Raw genomic sequence first — 26007 nt, forward strand, 5'->3', positions numbered from 1 at the left:
TCCAACTTATGAGGTTTGCCTTAGCACCTGTATCTAGCTTAAAGGGAACAATGGTGCCATTTACCAGCAAGGGAGCTATCCAAGCTTCAGTCTGTGGTCCTACAGAGTGCACTTCATTAGCATTGTTGCCCTGTTTTGACTCATTTTGCACCATTCCAGCAAACAAAGTCTCCGCTCCTGTCTCTTCAGTCGCAATAGCACGCACTGTCTTTTTACCTTCAGTTTTCTCTTCTAAAAAACACATCTTGGCAAAGTGATTCCTGCCTTTACATTTTGCACTGTTCTTCCCATAAGCAGGACACTGTCTGGCCACGTGTTTATAACTGCACCGTCTGCATTCATAAGGCATATTCGTCTTGAACTCCGTGGGCCCTCTTGTGTCCCTTTTGTGTATCACATCCACTGGCAGGTTTTTTAGCCCCAGGGCGCTCTCTTCTGCTATGCTGCTCCCTTCGAACGTTTTCGTGTGCATGGCTGAGAGTTCACTAGCATGACAAATTTTCACTGCTGCATCCAAATTTAGGTTATTATCTCTAAGCATTCTCTCCCTCACCTTCTTGTCGAGTATTCCAAAAACGACTTGATTACGTATCATGGATTCCTTCAGGTCCCTAAAGTTGCATGTTTGTGCTTTTATTTTCAAGTCCGTCAAAAAAAATCAAAGGATTCTCCTTGCTTTTGCACGTGGGAGCGAAACACGAATCTCTCATACGTTTCATTCTTTTTTGGAGTGCAGTATTCATCGAACCATTCTATCACCTTGTCCAGATCATTTTTATCATCTTCGGCTGCAAACATAAATGTGTTAACAGCTCGATTGCCTGCGAGCCAGCCACTGTTAGCAACAAAGCTACTTTATGTGTTCCAGAGCTAGTCGAAGCGTCAATCGCTGTGAGGTAGAGAAGAAAGCATTGCTTGAAGACATGCCAATTTTCATCCACATTTCCTTCTAGTTGCAGATTAGCCGGAGGTTTAATTCCTTCCATTGTTGTAGTATCTCCTTATCGTGAGTTCTATAAATCCTGGTACCATGTAATGTTATCTTAGTAACTTAATTACGAGTCTCACAAGCAGTTGTTGAGGAGAACCATTTTATTCAGTCCTGCTTCTGTGTCTCCCAGTACAGTCTGAAAGCATGGCCAAGATGGCGTCAGATCCTGCCCCCGGATATGACATAAGTCATCAACCAGCTGTCAATCAAACCCCCGCTATCCTTACAACAGCTATGGTTATCCTTACAATTAAATTAAATTAAAATAGCCTAACTTAACTGTGATAAATCCAGAAAGTGGAACAAGGAACTCAAAGAGGCTAAATGTTAGACGAGTACTTTATTAACAACTGGGAAACACATTTACAGACAGCCTGCATCAGCATCCTGGCATTCCACCTTGTGCTGACCTATACAGGAAGCGAAACCCCTGACCTTAGCAGCAGCATTGGCTACAGCACCACCCAGTGGACAACCCCAACCATAACAACCCAGATCACTATATCCCTCCCCCCTTAAGATTTCAGTATGAATTTCTTAACAAACAACCATTCCTAAGGGTCACATAAGAAGTCTCCATTCACCATGTTCCATACTTGACGAATCTAACAGGTCAGTATCAATCTCTCTGGTGGCTTGCGAGGCCTTTGTGAATGTCTGACAGTAAAGTCCCTGCTTGTTTGTGGTGAAGCCACCAGCTGCTCCTGAGCAGTGCTCGGAGTATCTGACTCTGCAACGATAGTTCCCTCTTGACGAATGGGTTCCTGTGGAATTGTCGCTGTCCCTGGTGGTGTCACCACAGATGCGCTTGAATAACTGGGGGCCAACCTGTCCTCAGCCATTGCATCTGGAACCTTCATTTCAATTTCCCCTTGTCTGGTAAGTATCTGATCTACATGTCTGCGTACTACCCTACCATCTCCCAACATGACCTTGTATGATACTGGACCGGTCATTGAGTCTATGAAACCAGGAATCCACTTAGGTCCATAACTGAAATTCCTGGTAAGGACCGCATCTCCTTCTCCAAAACTTCGGCTCTTTGTTCTTTTGTCATGGTTCTCTTTTTGTTTGTTTTGTCTGTTTTCCATTTTCCTTTTTAGGTCTGGGTGGACAAGGTCAAGAGTGGAGCGTAGTCTATGACCTAATAACATCTCAGCAGGAGAGAGTCCTGTGGTGGATTGAGGTGTTATTCTGCAGCTGAACAGAATCTGTGACACTTTGGCTGCTAAACTCCCTTCTGCACGTTTTTTCATCATCTCTTTAAATGTTTGTATGGCTCTCTCCACAAGTCCATTTGAGGATGGATGATATAGAGATGAGGTCACCTGCACTATGCCATTTTCCTCAAGAACTCTTTTGTCTCTGTACTCACAAAACAAGTGGCATTGTCACTTACCACGATCTCCAGTAGCCCTTGATTTCTGAAGCTCCGACACAGGCAGTCTATAGTAGTAGTGGCGGAAGCAGAATTTACAGGATAAACATCCATCCATTTGGAATGTGCATCAATGATTATGAGGAACATCTTCCCCATGAATGGACCCGCATAATCTAAGTGCAATCTTCTCCATGGTTTATCCGGCCACTCCCAGGGGTGGAGATGAGCCGCTGCTGGTGCCTTCCGGTGTTCCTGACAAGTGCTGCATGTCTTGACTAGATTTTCTATCTCCTTATCTAGCTTTGGCCACCACAAGTAACTCCTAGCCAAGGCTTTCATACGCGAGACCCCAGGATGACACTGATGTAGTTGCTCTAGGATAGACTGTCGTGCTGGCTATGGAATAATCACTCGTGCTCCCCACAACACGCAACCATCCTGCACACTCAGCTCTGTTTTCCTGACACTGTAGGGTGTGAAGTCAGCCCCTTCCGGATGCTGTGGCCATCCCCTCACCACATATTCTCGAACACTAGACAGTCCTGGATCTTTACCTGTCCATGTTCTTACTTGCTCTGCAGTCACAAGTGCTGTGTCAGTGTCCTCCAACATCAACACTCTGTCCTCTGGAGCTGCACGGATAGGTGTGCCTGGCAGTGGAAGACGGTTCAAGGCATCTGCGTTCCCATGGTGCTTGCCCGCCTTGTAGACGATGACATACTCATACGCCCTCAATGTCACGACCCACCTCTAGATCTGGGGTGACACCATCTGTGGAACTGCTTTCATTTCATTGAAAAGAGAGAGAAGAGGTTTATGATCGGTGCATATTGTGAACTTCCTGCCATATATGTACTTGTGGAACCTCTGTAACCCAAACATTACTGCTAACCCCTCTTTGTCTAACTGGGAAGTTTTTATCCGCTGGTGTTAGAGTTCGGGACATAAACCCTATTGGTCTTTCAGTTCCATCTTCCATGCAGTGTGAAAGAACTGCTCCCACCCCGTAAGATGAAGCGTCACAAGAGAGTATTATGTTATTCTCTGCATTGTAGTGAACCAGCACATCCGACAACAGCATCAATTTCTTGGACTGTTCAAATGAAACCCCCTGCTCCTCTCCCCGCTGCCACGGTGTCTCCTTGCGCAGTAGTTTGTGAAGAGGTGCTAACACTGTTGACAAGTTTGGTAAAAACCTGTTATAATAGTTCAGCAGTCCCAGGTAAGCTTTTAACTCAGCCACATTTGTAGGAGCAGGGGTGTCCTGCAGTGCTTGTACCTTCTCCTTGAGTGGATGGAGCCCAGTGGTGTCCACTCTGTGTCCCAGGAACACTGCCTCATTCCCCAGGAAAGTGCACTTACTCCTCTTGAGCCGGAACCCTGCCCTCTCCAATCTCTGTAGTACCTCTCTGAGTGCTCAGATGCTCCTGGTTGGTTCTTCCCGTCACCAGAATGTCATCCAGATAGATGGAAACATGTGGAATCCCTTGCAGTACACCTTCGATTGTCCTCTGGAAGATAGCTGGACTAGATGAGACACCAAACGGTAAGCGGTTATATGTAAACAAGCCCTTGTGTGTATTTATGGTGACATACTTCTTTGATTCATCATCCAGTGTAATCTGCAAGTAGGCATGACTCATATCCAACTTTGTGAATTTCTTTCCTCCAGCCAGGTTTGCAAAGAGATCCTCTGTTTTGGGAATAGGATACTGCTCTAGTTTGGACACCCGATTGACAGTCAATTTATAGTCTCCACAGAGTCTTACCGAATTGTCCGGTTTTAAAACAGGTACTATGGGAGCTGCACATTCCGAACATTTCACCGGCTCCAGTATGTTCTCTCTCAATAGATGGTCAAGCTCAGCCTCTACCTTTGGCTTCATGGCATAAGGCACAGGTCGTTGTTTAAAAAACCTTGGCGGTGCCTCCTTGTCTACATAAATCTTAGCTGGGGGGCCATTAAATGTGCCAAGTTCCTCCTTGAACACACTCTCATGTTCACTCAACACTTTTTGCAAAGTCAACTGTTTGCCCGCATCTATTTGATGTACTGCTCCCCAGTCTAATTTAAGTTCTTTTATCCAGCCCCGACCTAACAGGTTTGGTCCGGTACCCGATACTATAACTACAGGTAGCTGTTCCACCATGTCCCTGTGTTGCACAGTTACCTTAGCTGTACCTAATGTCACTACTCATTCACCTGTATACGTTTTAAGATGCAGGGAGCAAGGCTTTAACTCTGGAACTTTTGCACGGTTCCACAATTTTGAGTACTCTGCCTTGTTCATTATGGTCACGCCACACCCTGTATCCACTTCAAAGTTCACCTTAGAGTCATTTACTGTCAGTTGCAATGTGATAGGAGCCACTTTTGGAATGTTCTCTAACATGCTATACATTATGAAAATGTCCTCTTCTTCCTCAGCTTCCCCGCTGATGTGGTGTGCTCCATGTTTTTTCACTTCTCTCCCTTGGTTTTGTTGTCCTCCCCGTTTTGGTTTTGATTCCTCCACAGGTGATTTCGCCCTGCAAGCTCATTTTATGTGTCCTTGTTTCCCACACTTGTAGCACTTTTCCTCCAGAAACCGGCATTCACTCGCCAGTTGATCGCCCTTGCATCTATAACATGCCTTCACATGCTCATGTTGTGGTTTCTGACGCATGTTCAACTTGTGCACAACAACCTGACCTGCAACTTGCGTAGCATTAGCCCTGTCTGAACCCTGTATTTCTTTTACATCTCGGTTCGCTGTCTCTATGGCTTGAGCAAGTTCCAATGCTTTTTCATAAGTAAGCCCAGTCTCGGATAATAATCTACGCTGCATTTGGTTGTCCATAATTCCGCAAACTAGCCTATCTCGCAGCATTTCCTTCAGGTTGTTCCCATAATTGCAATCTTGTGCTAATTTACGCAACACCGCTACATAGTCCATTACGCTCTCTTCCTCTTTTCTGTTCCTTGAATTAAACTTGAACCGCTGTACAATCTCACTAGGCTTAGGGTTGAAATGTTCTTTTAGCAAGGCCACTAATTCAACAAATGATTTGTCTCCAGGCTTTTCAGGACTGAGCAGATTTTTCATCAAACTGTAGGTTTGGCTTCCCACTGAACTAAGCAGAATGGCTTTCCTTTTTCCGGCATCATTTATTTCATTTGCTTCGAAAAAATAACCCAACACTTCACAGTATCTTCCCAGGTTTGTGCTTGAATATCAAAAGCGGAAACCATTCCTATCGTGGCAGCCATGCTCTCTTCCAGCTTGTAGCTAACTTTAGCTCGTGATTTTGTTCTTTAAATGTCCCGGCAGACTTTTCTTCTTTATGCAGGGTCCTTTAGTTGCCTCGTTGCCAAATGTGATAAATCCAGAAAGTGGAACAAGGAGCTCAAAGAGGCTAGATGTTAGAATTAACACGAGTACTTTATTAACAACTGGGAAACACATTTACAGACAGCCTGCATCAGCATCCTGGCATTCCACCTTGTGCTGACCTATATAGGAAGCGAAACCCCTGACCTTAGCAGCAGCATTGGCTACAGCACCACCCGGTGGACAACCCCAACCATAAAAACCCAGATCACTATATTAACACTATAAACTTAAACTACTAAAGCTATATACATCTGCCGCCCGTCTCCGAGCGGCCAGCCTAATTCCTGTCTGGGCTGTTGCAGGCTGCTCCCTGCAGCGTGGCTGCACTGACCTGCACTTCCGATCCCTTGCAGTCTGTAGCTGCTAGCTGGGGACCTTTGTCTTTCGGCTTCTCCCTGGCTCGGGAGGCTGTCGTTTTAAGCTGGGGAGCTGGTGACCATACCTTTCTGGGCTGGGGTGTTTGAGGGGACGTTCTAGGGAGGGCTACTGGTGGGGCCACCTTGGTGAGTGGACCTTTTACTCGGACCCCAGCCTTTGTGGGCGCAGCCTGTGGGTTTCCCACGACCGCTGGCTGAGGGTCCTCTCCCTTGAGTCCCACCCCTCCCGAACCTAAGCTGGGGACAGGTAATCCCTCACTGCTGGCTGCCGGTGGCTGAGGGTCTCCGCCTTCAGGTTCAAAACCTGTGTTGTAGGTGGGGTCATCTGGCTCGGGCTCCTCCTCCTCCCCACCTGAATCCCAGAAGATGGGGGGAGTGGTCTGAACAGGGGGCTGGGTGACTCCTCCCCTGACGCACGCGACTGCGCCTGCTTGCACAGCCTGTGTACTTGAACTTGTTGCGGGCTGGGGATTTTTAACCTCGGGTTGGATCCCGGCTGCCTGTTTCTTTGCCTCCAGCCTGAACAGCTTGCATTGGTTTACATGAAACCATATTGTGCGCTGGGGCAATTTTACTGCATACACCATGGGGCTGGCTTTATCCACTATGCTATAGGGTCCCATATAGTGGCTCTAAACTCCCCACTCGGGCGTAGTTCCTCACCATTACCTGGTCCCCTATCTCCCACTGGTGACTTTTGTTAGGTTCGAGCTGCAATCGGTTATTCCGATGCTGCTTCCCCATGCTCGTAGACCTGCTTTTGGTCCGGGGCCAAAGCTACCCCCTGTGTGCCTCCCTTGTCCCGGATTGCTGCTATCGGGCCTGCTCCACAGGGGTCCCAGAACTCTCCTTCCCTGTCCCCCTGCTTGGCCAACTCGTCGGTCTTTTGGTTACCCTCCCACGTGGTATGGAGGGATCCTAAATCTATGGCCAAAGGTTTTGACCTTCCCCCAGCCTGCTCGTTCCCTGTGGATCCCATTAAGCTAAATGGGACCTTGTTAGACCGGGGTGAATTGGTCAGGTCTTCCAAATGGACCACCGTGCTGGAAGCTCCAGTGTCCACCGAATATCTCCCCTGCACCATCTTCACCCCCATCTTAACATAGGGCCTGCTCCCCTCAGCATTTTCGCGGGGACACAGGTCGACAGGCTGCGCTGGTTCTAGTCATTGCTGGGAGTTGGATGGGGCAGACGGGGTCAAAGCATCAGTGGTGGCTGCTACATTTCCCTGGCTGATCAGGAAAACCCGCATCGACTCTAACAGTGATTCGACCGTGGGAACTCCTGCCTCTGCCTTTTGGGCTGGGGGTGGTGAATTCTTCCCTTTATTATCCTTCCAAGGATTTTTACAATCCTTGCGCCAATGGCCGTCCTTCCCGCACCCATAGCAATTTAGCTTGATTTGAGAGGGACGGTTCCCTTCCTGGTGCCACTCTTTCTTATTTTGGACCCAAGGTTTAACCTCATAAACTTTGCCCTTTTGCTGGGACGCCTTGTTACTTCTGCCGTTTTTATAGGCTACCGTGAGCTGACGGATTACGGTCTCTTCGGTAGTTTGGGGGCTTCGGGGGTCGAACGAGGCCTCGGCCTTGGCTTGGATCTGGGGTAGGCAGTTCGACACCAGGCAACGAAGCCAGTGGGTCAACTGCGGCCGGGTCAGGAATGCCCGATCCGCCACTCCCAGACGCGCTATTGTAGACTGGCCACAGCCTGTCTGCGAACGCCTGCGGGGCCTCCCCTGCGAGCTGTACTGTCCTCTTCACTCAGGAGAACGGACTGCCGTCGTTCATACCCATGGCCTCCAGTATCTCATCTTTCAAATCGTCATACCCCTTCTGCCCTTTTTTGCACTCATCCAAAAGGGTCTGGAGGAGCTTACCCTCCAGAGAGAATAGCAACATCTTGGCCTGCTCTGCGTCATCACAATCGTTGACGCAGGCTGCCTGCTCTACCTCTCGGAAGTGCAGTGAGGGGTCTCCCGTTTCGGAGAGCTTGGGGATATGACTCACCATGGCCGAGCTGTTGGGTGCCATGAGGTAAGACGAATTGGTTTTGGATGGCCCCGGGTTCATCGTCCTCCCCGGGCGGGCCGTACCTCTGCTGTCGGATGGGGCACATCGGTCCCGGTCCCGACCCATCTAATGGGGGCTGCTGTACCTCCCCTACCACTTCATCTTCCACCCCCCTTTGTCGCCAGACCTGCTGAAATTTCGGCGCTATGGGTGGTGGCCGTGAAACCTCTGGTTCCCTGACTAGCTCGTCCCCAGGCGCTGCCTGCGGGACTGTTCTGCTTGGGTTGCCGGTAAAGTCCGACTGGCCTGCCTTCGGGCTTATGAGGCACACCATGCCATTTGCCTTCCTTAGAGCCAGGCTCAGATTTTCAATTTCCTCTCTGCAGGGGCCATGATCTGCGTCTTCAAACCCCTGTTCTCTCGCATACCTATACGCTGCCTCAACCTCCTTAACTTTCTCCTCCTGCTCTCGTATTTCTTGGGTAAGGTGGGCGTTCTTCTCCCGCAACCTTATCTCACTATTCTTGGCCTCAGTAACCTGGCACTCCAGCTTGTGCCTCGTGTTACTTTTGCCCTCACTAATCTGGCGCTCCAGGCGCTCTATTTTGGCCTGGTGTTCCCTTGCCGTCTGCGCTCGTTCCTGATTTAGCGTCCTAAGGGCAATCAACAATTTCTCCTCCGCTAGGGCCTTATCCTGAATCTCTATTTCCTTATCCTGGACTTCCAGGGCTGCTTCCTTAAGCTTGGCAGCCTGTGCCGCTACAACTCCGTCCAACAGTAGGAACTGCTTCTTGTAGCACATTAGCCACACTGCTTTCTCTATTGATCTTTCATGTTTCTTACTCTCTGTCCACTGGGCGGCAGCATCTATCGGACGCTCAGCCTTTAACAGAGTGCTTATCCACTTCTTGGTGATATTCACCTTTCTAAAAACATAATCGGACAACCTCTCTTCCATAGCTGTTCCTTCCTCCGCACCACTGACTGCTATATCGTTTACTGCTGTCGCTGGTCGCTCGCCCCTTTGAGTTCTGACCACCGGACTTATTTGCAGGTAGCGATATAGAAAACGAGCAGACCAGTGGTTTGGTGCAAAGAAAACCCAAGATTTTATTACCAGAGAACAATTCTATACAAAGGATAATATGGATGCAGTACACTTACACTTAACAGGGATGGTAAATAAATGGCACATCGAGGGAAAATGACTAAAATGACAATTTTAGCAATCCCCTTAACTCCCACCCTCTAAACCTCGCTAGGCTATCTTATGAGGGGTCAGAATTCCATGCTCACCAGTCCGAGTCGTTTAAACAGATGAGAATCTTGCATTGAGTTTAAGCAGACTTTGGTAAGTGGCAGAAAAAGTCTTTTAAGTGCATTTACTGAATTTTAGTGAGTAAAAAAGTGAATTATTTGAAGTAAGTTTAACTTTTTAAAGTAAATTAAGCTGTTGGGGAGTTTAAACCGGAAGTAGAATCCGGGTATAAAAAGGGGCGGGCTTAGTGCTGCAGGCTGAGTGCAATCACATTGAGTTTAAGCAGACTTTGGTAAGTGGCAGAAAACGTCTTTTAAGTGCATTTACTGAATTTTAGTGAGTAAAAAAGTGAATTATTTGAAGTAAGTTTAATTTTTAGAGTAAATTAAGCTGTTGGGGAGTTTAAACCAGAAGTAGAATCTAGGTATAAAAAGGGGCGGGCTTAGTGCGGTAGCGCTGAGTGCGGTCGCATTGAGTGTAAGTAGAGTTTGGTAAGTGGCAGAGTTCAGGCAAGTGGCAGGTGAGGGGGTGCTTGTTGCTCTGTTTTGCTTCCCTCTCTCAGGCTAATCAAACACTGCGGACACGGAGCAGCGAGACAATTCAACCAGACAGGTCCCCCAGACAGCTTCCACGAGGGAGGTTGGTGATCAGCTGGTTGGTAGGTTCTCTTCCTTCTCTTCTATACCTTTAAGTTGGTAAGTCCTATTAAATAGTGGTGTAATATTATCATCTATATCAAGGCAGAGGGTCTGCATAACTAATAATAAGAAATTAAATTAATTACACAGATATGGATGAACAGGTGATGTGTCACTGTTGCGAAATGTGGGAGCTGGTGGACCCCATTGAGGCTCACGGTGATTACATTTACGATAAGTGTTTGCTGCTAGAGGAACTCAAGCTCCATGTTAAAGAGCTTGAGACCGAGCTTCAGACACTGCGACACATCAGGGAGGGGGAGAAGTTCCTGGACTCTATGTTTCAGGAGGTGGTCACACCTATGAAATTAATTACTGCAGATGTAGTCCGTGGTCAGGGACAGGACGGTGTGACTATGAGTGAGGAAGGTACAGGGATCCAGGATGTAGTGTTGAAGGAGCCGCAGCCCTTGCTCTTGTCAAGCAGGATCGAGGTTCTTACTCCCTGTGAGGGCGGGAGCGGGGACTGCAGGGAGGATGAGCAACCTGGCCACAGCACCGTGGTACAGGGGGCTATTCAAGTGGAGCGAGTAAAAAGAAATGTTGTAGTGGTAGGGGATAGTATCATTAGGGGGATAGATAGGGTTCTCTGCAGTCAAGAGCGGGAGTCCCGAAGGCTGTGTTGCCTGCCCGGTGCCAGGGTTAAGGACATCTCTTCTGGGCTGGAAAGAAACTTGGAGTGGGAGGGGGAGGATCCAGCTGTCGTGGTCCATGTTGGTACAAACGATGTAGATAGGACAAGGAAGAAGGTTCTGTTAAAGGAGTATGAGCGGCTAGGGGTCAAATTAAAAAACAGAACCTCAAGGGTAATAATCTCTGGATTATTACCTGAGCCATGAGCGAATTTGGCTAGGATAAATAAAATTAAAGATTTAAATGGGTGGCTCAAAGACTGGTGTGAGAGAAATGGGTTTTGCTTCTTGGGACACTGGCACCAGTACTGGGACAGGAGGGAGCTGTTCCATTGGGACGGACTCCACTTGGCCAGTGCTGGGACTAGAGTCCTGGCGAATCATATAACTAGGGCTGTAGAGAGGGCTTTAAACTAATTAGTGGGGTGGGGAGGTTTCTAGAGAGCAAATAACAGAAATGACAATGGAGAAGGTCATAGACTTAGGTAGCAGTGGGGAAATTAAAAAACAGAACGTGTCAGGAAGGGACAGAAGGTATGGAGTAAAAGGTAAAGTAGTAAAAGGGGAAAAAACAGGAACTAAGTGTCACAAAACATATTTGAAAGTTCTTTATCTGAATGCACGTAGCATTCGTAACAAAATGAATGAGTTAACGGCACAAATAACTACATATGGGTATGATCTTGTGGCCATTACAGAAACATGGCTGCAGGGTGACCATGACTGGGAATTAAACATATCGGGTTATTTAACAATCAGGAAGGACAGGCAGGAAGGGAGGGGGGGTGAGGTGGCTATGTTAATAAAGGAAGGAATCACTATAATACAGAGAAATGATATTGGGTCAAAGGAGCAGGATAGTGAAACAGTTTGGGTAGAGATAAGGAATAATAAGTGGAAAAAAACACTAGTGGGCATAGTCTATAGGTCTCCGAACAGTTGCAAATCTGTTGGACGGAGTATTAATCAGGAAATAGTTGAGGCTTGTAATAAGGGAACAGCTATAATTATGGGGGATTTTAACTATCATATTAACTGGACAAATCAAATTGGGCAGAGCAGCCTTGAGGATGAGTTCATTGAGTGTATTAGGGATGGGTTTCTTGAGCAGTAAGTAACTGAACCGACCAGGGGGCAAGCAACCTTAGATTTGGTCCTGTGTAATGAGACAGGATTAATTAAAAATGTCCTAGTAAAGGATCCCCTTGGAATGAGTGACCATAACATGGTTGAATTCCATATTCAAGTAGAGGGTGAGAAGGTTGGATCTCAAACAAGCGTGCTGAGCTTGAATAAAGGAGAATATGAAGGTATGAGAGTGGAATTGATTAGAGTGGACTAAGAAAATAGATTAAAGGGTAAGATGGTACATGATCAGTGGTGTACATTTAAGGAGTTATTTTACAACTTCCAAAAAATATATATTCCACTGAGGAAAAAAGGGTGTAAAAGAAAAGATAGCCATCCGTGGCTAAGTAAAGTAATTAAGGATAGTATCCGACTAAAAACAAGGGCATATAAGGTAGCCAAATCTAGTGGGAGGATAGAAGATTGGGAAGTCTTTAAAAGACAGCAAAAAATAACTAAAAGATTGATTAAGAAAGGGAAGATAGATTATGAAAGTAAATTAGCAAAAAATATAAAAACAGATAGCAAAAGTTTCTATAGTTATATAAAAAGAAAAAGGGTGGCTAAAGTAAATGTTGGTCCCTTAGAGGATGAGACCGGGAAATTAATGGTGGGAAACATGGAGATGGCAAAAACGCTGAACAAATATTTTGTATCAGTCTTTACAGTAGAGGACACTAAGAATATCCCAACACTGGACAAACAGGGGGCTCCAGGGGGGGAGGAGCTAAATACGATTAAAATCACTAAGGAAGTGGTACTTGGTAAAATAATGGGACTTAAGCCGGATAAATCCCCTGGACCTGATGGCTTACATCCTAGGGTCTTGAGGGAAGTGGCGGTAGGGATTGTGGATGCATTGGTAATAATTTTCCAAAACTCCCTGGACTCAGCAAAGGTCCCGGCAGATTGGAAAACTGCTAATGTAACACCCTTATTTAAAAAGGGTAGTAGGCAGAAGGCTGGAAACTGTAGACCTGTTAGCCTAATATCTGTGGTTGGTAAAATGTTAGAGTCCATTATTAAGGAGACAGTAATGGGACATTTGGATGAACATAATTTAATAGGACAAACTCAGCATGGTTTCATGAAGGGGAAGTCATGTTTGACAAATTTGCTTGAGTTCTTTGAGGAAGTAACATACAGGGTGGATAAAGGAGAACCAGTGAACGTAGTGTATTTAGACTTCCAAAAGGCATTTGACAAGGTGCCACACAAAAGAATATTGCTCAAGATAAAAAATCACGGGATTGGGGGCAATATTCTGGTGTGGCTCTCTAACAGAAAGCAGAGAGTTGGGATAAATGGTTCATTCTCAGACTGGCAATCAGTAACTAGTGGTGTTCCGCAGGGGTCAGTGCTGGGTCCCCAACTCTTTACAATCTATATTAACGATTTGGAGGAGGGGAACGAATCTATATTAACGATTTGGAGGAGGGGACCGAGTGTAACATATCAAAGTTTGCAGATGATACAAAGATGGGAGGGAAAGTAGTGAGTGAGGAGGACATAAAAAACCTGAAAAGTGACATAGACAGGCTAAGTAAGTGGGCAGAGATTTGGCAGATGGAATACAATACTGGAAAGTGTGAGGTTATGCACTTTGGCAGGAAAAATCATAGAGCAAGATATTATCTTAATGGCAAGAAACTGGAAAGTACTGTAGTACAAAGGGATCTGGGGGTCCTGGTGCACGAAACTCAAAAGGTTAGTATGCAGGTGCAGCAAGTGATCAAGAAGGCCAATCGAATGTTGGCTTTTATTGCTAGGGGGATAGAATATAAAAACAGGGAGGTATTGCTGCAGTTATACAAGGTATTGGTGAGACCGTACCTGGAATACTGCATACAGTTTTGGTGTCCATACTTAAGAAAAGACATACTTGCTCTCGAGTCAGTACAAAGAAGGTTCACTCGGTTAATCCCGGGGATGAGGGGGTGGTCATATGAGGAGAGGTTGAGTAGATTGGGACTCTACTCATTGGAGTTCAGAAGAATGAGAGGCGATCTTATTGAAACATATAAGATTGTGAAGGGGCTTGATCGGGTCGATGCGGTGAGGATGTTCCCAATGATGGGTGAAACGAGAACTAGGGGGCATAATCTTAAAATAAGGGGCTGCTCTTTCAAAACTGAGATGAGGAGAAACTTCTTCACTCAGGGGGTGGTAGGTTTGTGGAATTTGCTGCCCCAGAAAGCTGTGGAAGCTACATCATTAAATAAATTTAAAACAGAAATAGATAGTTTCCTAGAAGTAAAGGGAATTAAGGGTTACGGGGAGCGGGCAAGAAATTGGACATGAGTCTAGGTTCGGAATGGTCATGGCCCTGTGGGTAGTGGAGCGGGCCCAGGGGCCGTGTAGCCTGGTTCTGCTCCTACTTCTTGTGTTCTAATTCTGTGTTAGATTTCAGGAGATGGTTTTATTCCTGTTCCTGGCTGGGGTGAAGATCGCTTTTACAGAAGGTAAGTACTGTAAAAAATATAGGGACAGAGTGATCTCCTGGAAGAGTTTCGATCGCCTAGATGGGTCGGAGAGGAATTTCCCAGATTTTTTCTCCCAAATTGGCCATGAGGTTTTTTAGCTGGTTTTTCGCCTCTCCCGGGAGATCACATGGGTTCGGGTGGGATGGAGAGTGATAGAAGATTTGAGGTTAGGATCAGATCAGCCATGATCTTATTGAATGGTGGAGCAGGCTCGAGGGGCCGATTTGCCTACTCCTGCTCCTATTTCTTATGTTCTTATGTTCTAATGTTCTTTGCCCTGCTGCCTTTCGATGCCACGTGGTTTCAATGCTGCACAGGGTAACGTCCAGGTGAAAATACCCCAGTAATAAAATAGTCTCTGGCAGGGTATTTCACCTCTCGGGACGGGCTCTTCTTCGTAGGTCCTCTTCCTGGGGTGGTGGCAGGCAGGGCGTGGGAGGCGAGGAGACAGAGAGCATGGCTTCCTGAGGGGCTATAGTTATACTCCTCTCGGTAGCCCTTATCTCACGCGCTAAATCAGCTCATCCTTTGTCTGATTTGAGCAGGTTGGAATTGAACAAAAGGTGTCGATCTTGACCCATCGACGTAGATGGCCGGTAATAGCTTCGAACGGTCCCATAACTGCTCTCCTTTGTTGAACAGATTCCTTGATGGGGCCAGCCTAACCTGGATGGCTCTGCTGATCATTTGGTTCGTTTGAGTAAACAAGCTTGATGGTCTGTAAGCGGGGGCCTGAATATAACAGAGTTTGCTCCCAATACATAAATGTAAAAGTTCTGTCTGGTTTCGTGATCTCGCAGATATCAAAAATACCCAAGCTGTTAGCTTGTCACAGAGTCCATAATTGGAACTTACAGGCTTTTGGTCACGAGGTTGACAGCAGCCATTTTGTGTGCCCCTGGATTTTTAAAATCAGTCCAACCAGGGTCTCTTTTAATGAAATAATCCTTGGTGGGGGGGAACTGCCTGAATTTTGCGAAACTTACAACAGGCCTAAAATGAGATCCACCCAGCCATGAGGAGCATGATAGAGCACACCATCGCCATCCTTACGCAACGCTTCCGCTGCCTGCACTGTTCTGGAGGAGCCCTGCAGTACTCAGCTGAGTGGGTATCAAGATTTGTCGTAGTATGCTGCATGCTGCACAATCTGGCCATTATGTGGGATCAGCTCTTGCCACTACCTAGCAGGTGCAAAGCAGAGGAGAATTGCATTTGGAAGAGGAGGAAGAGGAGGAGGAAGTGGAGAAACACAAAGAGGAAGGGAGGCTACAATGTAGACTGCCCCTTTCTGCCTGGGCTCTACGTGACCAATTAATTTTAACCTCAACCACAACTCCCCATTCACCAACAGTCCCACATTCCTTACCTTTCCTGTATCACTGACCATCGCATCATCCTCTTTCTGACAACAAAAAAATAAAAACCACCAGAAAATACACATTCTAATCCAATTTTGAGGATGTAACTGGTAAAATAGATAAGGAAGAACCAGTGGATGTGGTGTATTTGGACTTTCATAAGGCTTTCAATAAGGTCGCGCGTAAGAGATTAGCATGTAAAGTTAAGGCACATGGGATTGGGGGCAAGTCATTGACTTGGATAGAGAACTGGTTGGCAGACAGAAAGCAAAGAGTTGGAATAAACAGGTCTTTTTCCAAGTAGCAGGCAGTGACTAGTGGGGTACCGCAGGGATCGGTCCTTGGACCCCAGCTATTCACAATATATATTAATGATCTAGACAAGGGAACTAGATGTAATGTCTCCAAGTTTGCAGACGACACAAAGCTGGGTGGGCGTGTGTGCTGTGAGGAGGATGCTGAGAAACTCCAGGATGATTTGGACAGGTTGGGTGATTGGGCAGAAGCATGGCAGATGCAATATAACATGGATAAATGTGAGGTTATCCACTTTGGTGGCAAAAACAGGAAGGCAGATTATTATCTGAACGGCAATAGATTGGGAGAAGGGGAAGTGCAACGAGACCTGGGTATCCTTGTGCACCAGTCGCTGAAGGTAAGCATGCAGGTTCAGCAGGCGGTTAAGAAGGCAAATGGTATGTTGGCCTTCGTAGCGAGAGGGTTTGAGTACAGGAACAAGGATGTCTTGCTCCAGTTGTACAGGGCCTTGGTGAGATCACATCTTGAGTATTGTGTGCAGTTTTGGTCACCTTATCTGAGGAAGGATGTTCTTGCCATGGAAGGAGTTCAGCGAAGATTCACCAGGCTGATACCTGGGATGGCAGGAATGACGTATGAGGAGAGATTGGGTCGATTGGCCTTGTACTCGCTGGAGTTTAGAAGAATGAGTGGGGATCTCATTGAAACTTATAAAATTCTGACAGGACTGGACAGACTAGATGCAGGAAGGATGTTCCCGATGGTCGGGGAGTCCAGAACCAGAGGTCACAGTCTAAGGATAAGGGGTAGGCCATTTAGGACAGAAATGAGGAGGAATTTCTTCACCCAGAGAGTGGTGAACCTGTGGAATTCTCTACCACAGAAGGCAGTAGAGGCCAATTCATTAAATATATTCAAGAAGGAGTTGGATATATTTCTTAAAGCTAAAGGGATAAAGGGGTATGGGGAGAAAGCAGGGACCGGGTACTGAATTTGGATCATCAGCCATGATCGGATTGAATGGCGGAGCAGGCTCGAGGGGCCGAATGGCCTACTCCTGCTCCTAGCTTCTATGTTTCTATGTTTGTATTTTATTAATTCAACCATGCATGCAAAAATAAACTAATCACCCTTGTGCATTCCCTTAGTGCCTGTCTTCCGTGTGCCTTTGCCTATTCTAGTGCTCCTATGAGGTGCTCCCCCATGGCTGCAGTATGGGTGGTGAAAGGCTGCTGACCTTCAATTGAGGAGACTGCAGATGAACTTGGAGGGTGACCTCGAGCAGCTCTGGACCTAGAAAGTAAAGCTTCTGACCTACACCATCTTGGCCTGGGCTGCAGCAGTCTGGGCTGGCTGACAGGCAACAGCAAGGGCACTGGCAGACTAGCAGGGGTGGGAGCAGGAATGCTGTCATCCTAAGAGAAGACAGCAGGTTCGTGCTCCATGGAGCCACTGCTATGCTCTCGGGATGCACTCCAGCAATCCTACTGATCTGATGGAGAACAGACTGATGGACTGCTGTGATACCCTGGAAGCTCCTTTGAACAGCGGTATCCAGAGTCATGATGGCAGCAGTCTGAGCTTGCAAGGTAGCAGTCTGAGATTCAACTGCAGCACTCAGATCTTTCATTGAAGCTGTTTGTGCTGCATTGGAAGCTATGACATCGGCCGTCAGACATTTCATCATTGTGGGTTCCATAGGTGTGCTGATAGAGGTGACCACCCATTCCATGTTGGAAAAGATGGGCTCAAGGTCTGTGCAAAGCTCTGTGCCAAGCTGGTGCTGGACTCCTTCATGCTCCTTGACATTGAGCATAGGCTTTCTGGCAGGCTTTCCAGTGCACCAAGCATTTGGTTATATACACCCATCAGCCTTCTTCTGTAGCTTGGCCCATTGAAGTCCTCATCTTATTTCTCTGCAGCAGAACTAATGTGCGACATCATCCCCCGGTGAGCTGGCATCTGCGCTATCCTATCCCCCTGCCCTGGCACCTGCGCACTGGTGCCCAGTGTCTCACCACCTGCAGATCCCTCCTCTATTCTAACCTCTAAAATACGCGCAGTGTCAGTGTCTGAGCTTCTTGCTGCAAGTGTAAGATCGAGTGACGTTGTCTCTTCATCTTCACTGTCTTCTTCCTCTTCTTTCACTGACAGGGAAGGTTCAATTTCTTGGGTATCTGAAATGAAAATGAAGTGCTTACACCATTTGCAGCTTGTGTATCAAAAGCGATTGTGAGATGAGGGAGAAGTGGGATTAGAGAAGACAGATTAGGTATGCAGATACCCTCATCATCGATCCCTCCAGCCCCGCTAGTGGCCACGGCCTCAGTGATGCTGCTTCCAATGAGAGCCAGCACTGTCTCCTCCATGGGGGTTAAAATATGCAGGTGCACTTGTCCTTCTCCAGTTCTTTGCTGCTTCCTGCTGTTATGCACCAACTTCTCCTGCAAGAAAGAGGGAAGTGTGTCAGTGAGTGTCCTGCAATATGTTTGGGTGATATAGCTGTCATGGTTGAATAGCTGCCATTGTCTGCAACCTGTGAGTTGTGGGGGTGAGGCTTGCAACAGTGTTAAGTGTGTGAGGGTGAGGTAAAGCATATGAATTTTAGTGTTGAGTACTGATTGATAGAGATTGTTGATAGGTGGGTGATGGGGGTGTAGATAATTGAGCAGTGGCTGAGGCTAGTGATGCAGTTGGTAGGATATGCCATTTGAAGATGAACTCATTCACCTTGACATCCTTGTTCTTGGAACACACCAGGCATTAATCTCCGCGCTACTTCTTCCCACTGCCTCCTGAGCGTATGTCTGGAGGGCCTCCTGCCCTCCTACAGATGCAGGATGTCTCTACTTCATTCCACCTCTTGCACCAAGACTTCCAGTGCATTGTCTGAGAACCTTGTTGCTCGCTCTTTCGCATGTTCAACCTTTCCTCAAAGTATCACAGCCCAGATTCACTTTTCAAAAAACTCCCACCACTTCTTGCCGCCACAATGCACCTCCCCTTCAGGAGGTGTAGACTGCCTTTAAGTAGCACTAGCCACTCGCGATATTGGGCAGATTGCTGATGCGTGCAGCCAATGAACAGCACAGGGAGCATGCTGCAAACATACCTTTCACCCGCCTAGTAATTGCCCTTAACTTTGGAGCGCGCTGGGCGTCACAGGCAAGCTGTAGGCTTTAGGCCTCTGTGCTAAATAATATGGCAAAGGTGCACCAATTTAACATACAAGACAATGAACGGATGCGATTAATTGTGTACCACAATCCCCACACCCGTTTTTGGGGGTTAGCCAATTTCTCCCCCAATATCTTTTATGTTAAATATCTTTGTCTAAAAATGTTTGACAAGCATTTGTTTCTACATGCAAAAGTGCAACTCAATACGATTGATACCAAAATTACATTGTGTCCCAAGATTGAATGCTTCAAGTACTTCTGTGGTGAAAACTAGCCAAACACAATCAGCTTCCCTGATTTGTTCACTGTCTCTGCTGTGGGTAAACAACCAAGCATATATACTAGGAATTACATTTTGAGCTCCCTTTCAGGTTAAATTACAGTTCACCAGTTAAACCTTCACATTCACCTGTCAACACCTTGTGATCACCAGGACCTATCTGCTACTTACTTTTTAGGACTCACACATACCTTCTCCGAGCATTCACTAGCCTCCCATCTAACTGCCCTCAACTCGTGTCTGTTGCTTTTCCTCTAACCTGCCGCTACCCTGCTTTTTCACTTGCTCCAAGACTTCTACCCTTGGGCTGGGATATGTACCAGTGTAAGCCTCAGTCCAGAAGGTGAGCATATAACTTGAAGAGGACCCCTCAATGAAGGAGTGCTGCATTATTGAAGGTACTGTCTTTCAGATCAGATTTTAAACCGGCACCCCATCTGCCTGTACACTATTTTCAGAAGAGTAGGAGAGTTCTCCTAATGTCCCGGCCGTTAGCAGTTTGTGAAACGTTACTTTGCATTAATCGGCTGCTGCCGGTTGCCTAATAACAATAGTGTCTGGACTTCAAAAGAAACTTATTGGTCCAAAAGCACTTTAGGATGTCCTGAGAATATGAAACATAACATAGAAACACAGAAGATAGGAGCAGGAGAAGGCCATTCGGCCCCTCGAGCCTGCTCCACCATTTAATGAGATCATGGCTGAACATCCAAATTCAGTAACCTGTCCTTGCTTTCTCCCCATATCCCTTGATCCCATTAGCCTTAAGAAATATATCTAACTCCTTCTTGAATATATTTAATGAATTGGCCTCTACTGCCTTCTGTGGTAGATAATTCCACAGGTTCACCACTTTCTGGATGAAGAAATTCCTCCTCATCTCTGTCCTAAATGGCTTACCCCTTATCTTTAGACTGTGACCCCTGATTCTGGAATCCCCCGCCATCGGGAACATCCTTCCTGCATCTAGTCTATCTAGTCCTGTTAGAATTTTATAAGATTCAGAGATCCCCTCTCATTCTTCTAAACTCCAGCGAGTATATTCCCAATCGACCCAATCTCTCCTCATACGTCATTCCTGCCATCCCAGGTATCAGTCTGGTGAATCTTTGCTGCACTCCATCCATGGAAAGAACATCCTTCCTCAGATAAGGCGACCAAAACTGCACACAATAGACATCCTTGCTCCTGTACTCGAACCCTCTCGCTACGAAGGCCAACATACCATTTGCCTTCTTAACCGCCTGCTGAACCTGCATGCTTACCTTCAGCGACTGGTGCACAAGGACACCCAGGTCTCGTTGCAATTCCCCTTCTCCCAATCTATTGCCATTCAGATAATAATCTGCCTTCCTGTTTTTGCCACCAAAGTGGATAACCTCGCATTTATCCACATTATACTGCATCTGCCATACATCTGCCCAATTACCCAACCTGTCCAAATCATCCTGGAGTTTCTCAGCATCCTCCTCACAGCACACACGCCCACCTAGCTTTGTGTCGTCTGCAAACTTGGAGATATTACATCTAGTTCCCACGTCGAGATCATTAATATATATTGTGAATAGCTGGGGTCCTAGCACCGATCCCTGCAGTACCCCACTAGTCACTGCCTGCCACTCGGAAAAAGACCCGTATATTCCAACCCTTTGCTTCCTGTCTGCTAACCAGTTCTCTATCCAAGTCAGTACCTTACCCCCAATCCCATGTGCTTTAACTTTACACACTAATCTCTTATGTGGGACCTTATTGAAAGCCTTCTGAAAGTCCAATACACCACATCCACTGGTTCTCCCTTATCTATTCTACCAGTTACATCCTCAAAAAATTCCAGTAGATTAGTCAAGTACAATTTACCTTTTGTAAATCCATGTTGACTTTGTCCGATCCTGTCACTGTTTTCCAGGTGCTCTGCTATTACATCTTTTATAATGGACTCTACCATTTTCCCCACTACCGATGTAAGGCTTATCGGTCTATAATTCCCTGTTTTCTCTCTACCACCTTTCTTGAATAGTGGGGTTACATTAGCTACCCTCCAATCCATGGAACTGTTCCAGAGTCTGTAGAATTTTGGAACATGACGAGCAATGCATCTATTATTTGTAGAGCCACTTCCTTATGTACCCTAGGATGTAGATTATCAGATCCTGGGGATTTATCGGCCTTCAATCCCGTCAATTTCCCTAACCCCATTTCCCTACAAATACTAATTTCATTCAGTTCCTCCCTCTCATTAGACCCTATGTTCCCCGACATTTCTGGGAGGTTATTTGTGTCCTCCTTTGCGAAGCCAGAAGCAAAGTATGTATTTAATTGGTCTGCCATTTCTTTGTTCCCCATTATAAATTCCCCTGATTCTGACTGCAAGGGACCTATGCTTGACTTCACCAACCTTTTTCTCTTCACATATCTATAGAAGCTTTTACAGTCAGTTTTTTTTGTTCCCTGCAAACTTACTCTCATACTCTATTTTCCCCCTCTTAATTAATCCCTTTGTCCTCCTTTGCTGAATCCTAAACTGCTCCCAATCCTCAAGTTTGCTGCTTTTTCTGGCCAATTTTTATGTCCTCTCCTTGGATCTCATGCTATCCCTAATTTCCCTTGTTAGCCACGGTTGAGTCACCTTCTTTGTTTTATTTTTATGCCAAACAGGGATGAACAAATTCTGTAGTTCATCCATGCGATCTTTAAATGTTTGCCATTGCCTATCCACTGTCAACCTTTAAGTAACATTCCCCAATCCATCCTAGCCAACTCGCGCCTCATACCATCGTAGTTCCCTTTATTAAATTCAGGACCCTAGTCTGTGAGTCAAATACTTCACTCTCCATCTTATGAAGAATTCTATCATATTATGATCGCTCCGCCCCAAGGGGCGTTGCAAAACAAGATTGCTAATTAATCCTTTCTCATTACATAATACCCAGTCTAAGATGACCTGATCTCTAGTTGGTTCCTTGACATATTGGTCCAGGAAATCATCCCGTATTCACTCCAGGAATTCCTCCTCCACAGTATTGTTACTAATTTGGTTAGCCCAATCTATATGTTGATTAAAGTCACCCATGATAACTGCTGTGCCCTTATTGCACGCATCTCTAATTTCCCATTTAATGCCATCCCCAACATCAGCATTGCTGTTTGCAGGTCTGTATACAACTCCCACTAATATTTTCTGCCCCTTGGTATTTCTCAGCTCTACCCATATAGATTCCACATCATCAGAGCTAATATCCTTCCTTACTATTGTGTTAATCTCCTCTTTAACTAGCAATGCTACTCCACCTCCTTTTCCTTTTTGCCTGTCTTTCCTGAATATTGAATACCCCTGGATGTTGAATTCCCAGCCTTGGTCACCCTGGAGCCATGTTTCTGTAATCCCAATTATATCTTATCCGTTTACATCTATTTGCGCAGCTAATTCATCCACCTTATTACGAATGCTCCTCGCTTTAAGACACAAGGCCTTCAGGCTTTTTTTTTAACACGCTTAGACATTTTAGAATTATTATTTACTGTGGCCATGTTTGATTTAAACCCTTGATTTCTCTGACTGCCACTTTTGCTTTTCTGCTTCCTGTCTTTTGCTTCTATCCTTACTTCCCTTTCCTCTGTCTCCCTGCACAGGTTCCCAACCCCCTGCCATTTTAGTTTAAACCCTCCCCAACAGCACTAGCAAACACTCCCCCTAGGACACCAGTCCTGGTCCTACCCACATGCAAACCATGTGTACTGGTCCCACCTCCCCCAGAACCTGTTCCAATGTCCCAGGAATTTGAATCCCTCCCCCTTGCACCATTCCTCTAGCCACATATTCAGCTGAAATATCCTTCTATTCCTACTCTGACTAGCACGTGGCACTGGTAGCAATCCTGAGATTGCTACCTTTGAGGTCCTTTTTAAAAAATTTACCTCCACCTCCCTATATTCAGCTTTTTGGACCTCATCCTGCTTTTTACCTATATCGTTGGTACCTATATGCACCACGACAACTGGCTGTTCACCCTCCACCTCCAGAATGCCCTGCAGCCGCTTCGAAAGATGCTACAAAAATACAGGTTCATTCTTTACTCTTATATAAGACTAGTAAGATTTTATTTTTGTAGCCAATATCGCAGTAATATTTAATAAGTTATATTAAAGTAGCTATGAGTATTATAAAGAGAGATAAGAAAAGCCAACCCTCTAAAACTGAATACCCTTTCTGAGATATCTAAAGGATATTCTTTAAATCAATATTAATTCCTTACAAAGATTTCACTGCAGCCAACCCTGGGAATACTTCGAGCTGCTTTCGACAAAGGTGTTTGATAAAGTGCCACATAATAGGCTTGCCAGCAAAATTGAAGCCCATGGAATAAAAGGGACAGTGGCAGCATTGATTCAAAATTGGCTAAGTGACAGGAAACAGAGAATAGTGGTGAATGGTTGTTTTTCGGACTGGAGGAAGCTATACAGTGGTGTTCCCCAGGGGTCGGTACTAGGACCACTGCTTTTCTTGATATATATTAATGACTTGGACTTGGGAGTCCAGGGTAAAATTTCAAAATTTTCAGATGACACAAAACTTGGAAGTATAGTGAGGAGGAGAGTGATAGATTTCAGGAAGACATGAACAGGCTAGTGAAATGGGCAGACACATGGCAGATGAATTTTAACACAGAAAAGTATGAAGTGATGCTTTTTGGAAGAAAGAATGAGAAGAGGACATATACACTAAATAGTACAATCCTAAAGGGGGTGCATGAACAGAGAGACCTGGGGGTATGTGTGCATATATCGTTGAAGGTGACAGGGCAGGTTGAGAAAGCCGTTAAAAAGGCTTACGGGATCCTGGGCTTCATAAATAGAGGTATAGAGTACAAAAGTGTGGAAATTATGATGAACCTGTATAAAATACTGGTTCGGTCCCAACTGGAGTACTGTGTTGAATTCTGGGTGCCACACTTTAGGAAGCATGTGAAGGCCTTAGAGAGGGTGCAGAAAAGATTTATGAGAATGATTCCAGGGATGAGGGACTTCAGTTATGTTGATAGACTGGAGAAGCTGGGCTTGTTCTCCTTGGAGCAGAGAAGATTGAGAGGAGATTTGATAGAGGTGTTCAAAATCATGAGGGGACTGGACAGGGTAGATAGAGAGAAACTGTTCCCATTGGCAGAAGGGTCAAGAATCAGAGGACACAGATTTAAGGTGATTGGCAAAAGAACCAAAGGTGACGTAAGAAAAAACTTTTTTACGCAGCGAGTGGTTAAGATCTGGAATGCACTGCCTGAAAGGGTGGTGGAGGCAGATTCAATCTTATCTTTCAAAACGGAGTTGGATAAGTATTTGAAGGAAAAAAGTTGCAGGGCTACGGGGAAAGGACAGGGGAGTTGGACTAGCTGAGAGCCCAGTCCATGCTCGACGGGCCAAATGGCCTTCTTCCGTGCTGCAACCATTCTATGATTCTATGCTTCTCCCTCTTTTCCTTCTCAGAAATCTTCATTCCACAACTCAGACTTCTTAGCACTAGGTGAGGTAATCTTCTAGACCATGGAATCTTTATGACTGCTGATTATTAGCCAATGGGAAATACAATTATAGCTGAATGACACTGGGCAGCCCCATTTTTTCCTCACTTATGAGGCACTATTCCATGTTCACAAGGAGCTCCATCTAGAGATCCAAATGAGAACTGATGAAACTTGTGAAATATGACTGACAATATCCATGAAATTTAAACCTGAAACTATCTGTCTGGTAACATATTGCTGACCTTCTGACAGTACTGGAATAGGTTACATTTATTTTTGATGCCCATTCATTACAGGTAACTGAAGAGCTATTACAGGTAAATCATATAAAATCATGCTCCCAGTTTGAAGCCTTGTCTGTCAGGGGTGTATTTCAGGAATTCAGACATGTTTCGCCATCGTTCATCATTTTCCATCCATTCATTTGAACAATGGCAGCTGGGAATTTAAATTCAGTTAATTAAATAAATCTGGAATAAAAAGCTAGTATCAGTAATGGTGACCATGAAACTATCGGATTGTAGTAAAAACCTATCTGGTTCACTCATGTCCTTTAGGGAAGGAAATCTGCCATCCTTACCCGGTTTGGCCTATATGTGACTCCAAACCCACAGCAATGTGGTTGGCTCTTAACTGCCCTCTTAAATGGCCTAGCAAGCCACTCAGTTGTAACAAACTGCTACGAAACTAAAATAATAAAAATGAAACCGGACGGACTACCCGACATCGACCTCGGCACTGGCTACGGACATGACAACGGCACACCCAGCCCAGTCAACCCTGCAAAGTCCTCCTCACTAACATCTGTGGACTTGTGCCAAAATTGGGAGAGCTGTCCCACAGACTAGTCAAGCAACAGCCTGACATAGTCATACTCACAGAATCATACCTTTCAGCCAATGTCCCAAACTCTTCCATCACCATCCCTAGGTATGTCCGGTCGCACCGGCAGGACAGACCCACAAGGGGTGGCAGCACAGTGGTATACAGTTGGGAAGGAGTGGCCCTGGGAGTCCTCAACATTGACTCTGGACCCCATGAAGTCTCATAGCTTCAGGTCAAGCATGGGCAAGGAAACC

General features: G+C 45.9%; 1 pseudogene; it reads right to left on the reverse strand.

The window, feature by feature from the left end:
• LOC147123419 (uncharacterized) overlaps positions 1–19616 on the reverse strand; it is a 37285-nt pseudogene extending 17669 nt beyond the window's left edge.
• Between the last annotated feature and the right edge of the window lie 6391 nt (positions 19617–26007).

This window comes from Somniosus microcephalus, chromosome 2 (assembly GCF_052327205.1).
Source record: "Somniosus microcephalus isolate GS21.2 chromosome 2, FLI_Smic_1.0, whole genome shotgun sequence".
NCBI lineage: Eukaryota > Metazoa > Chordata > Chondrichthyes > Squaliformes > Somniosidae > Somniosus > Somniosus microcephalus.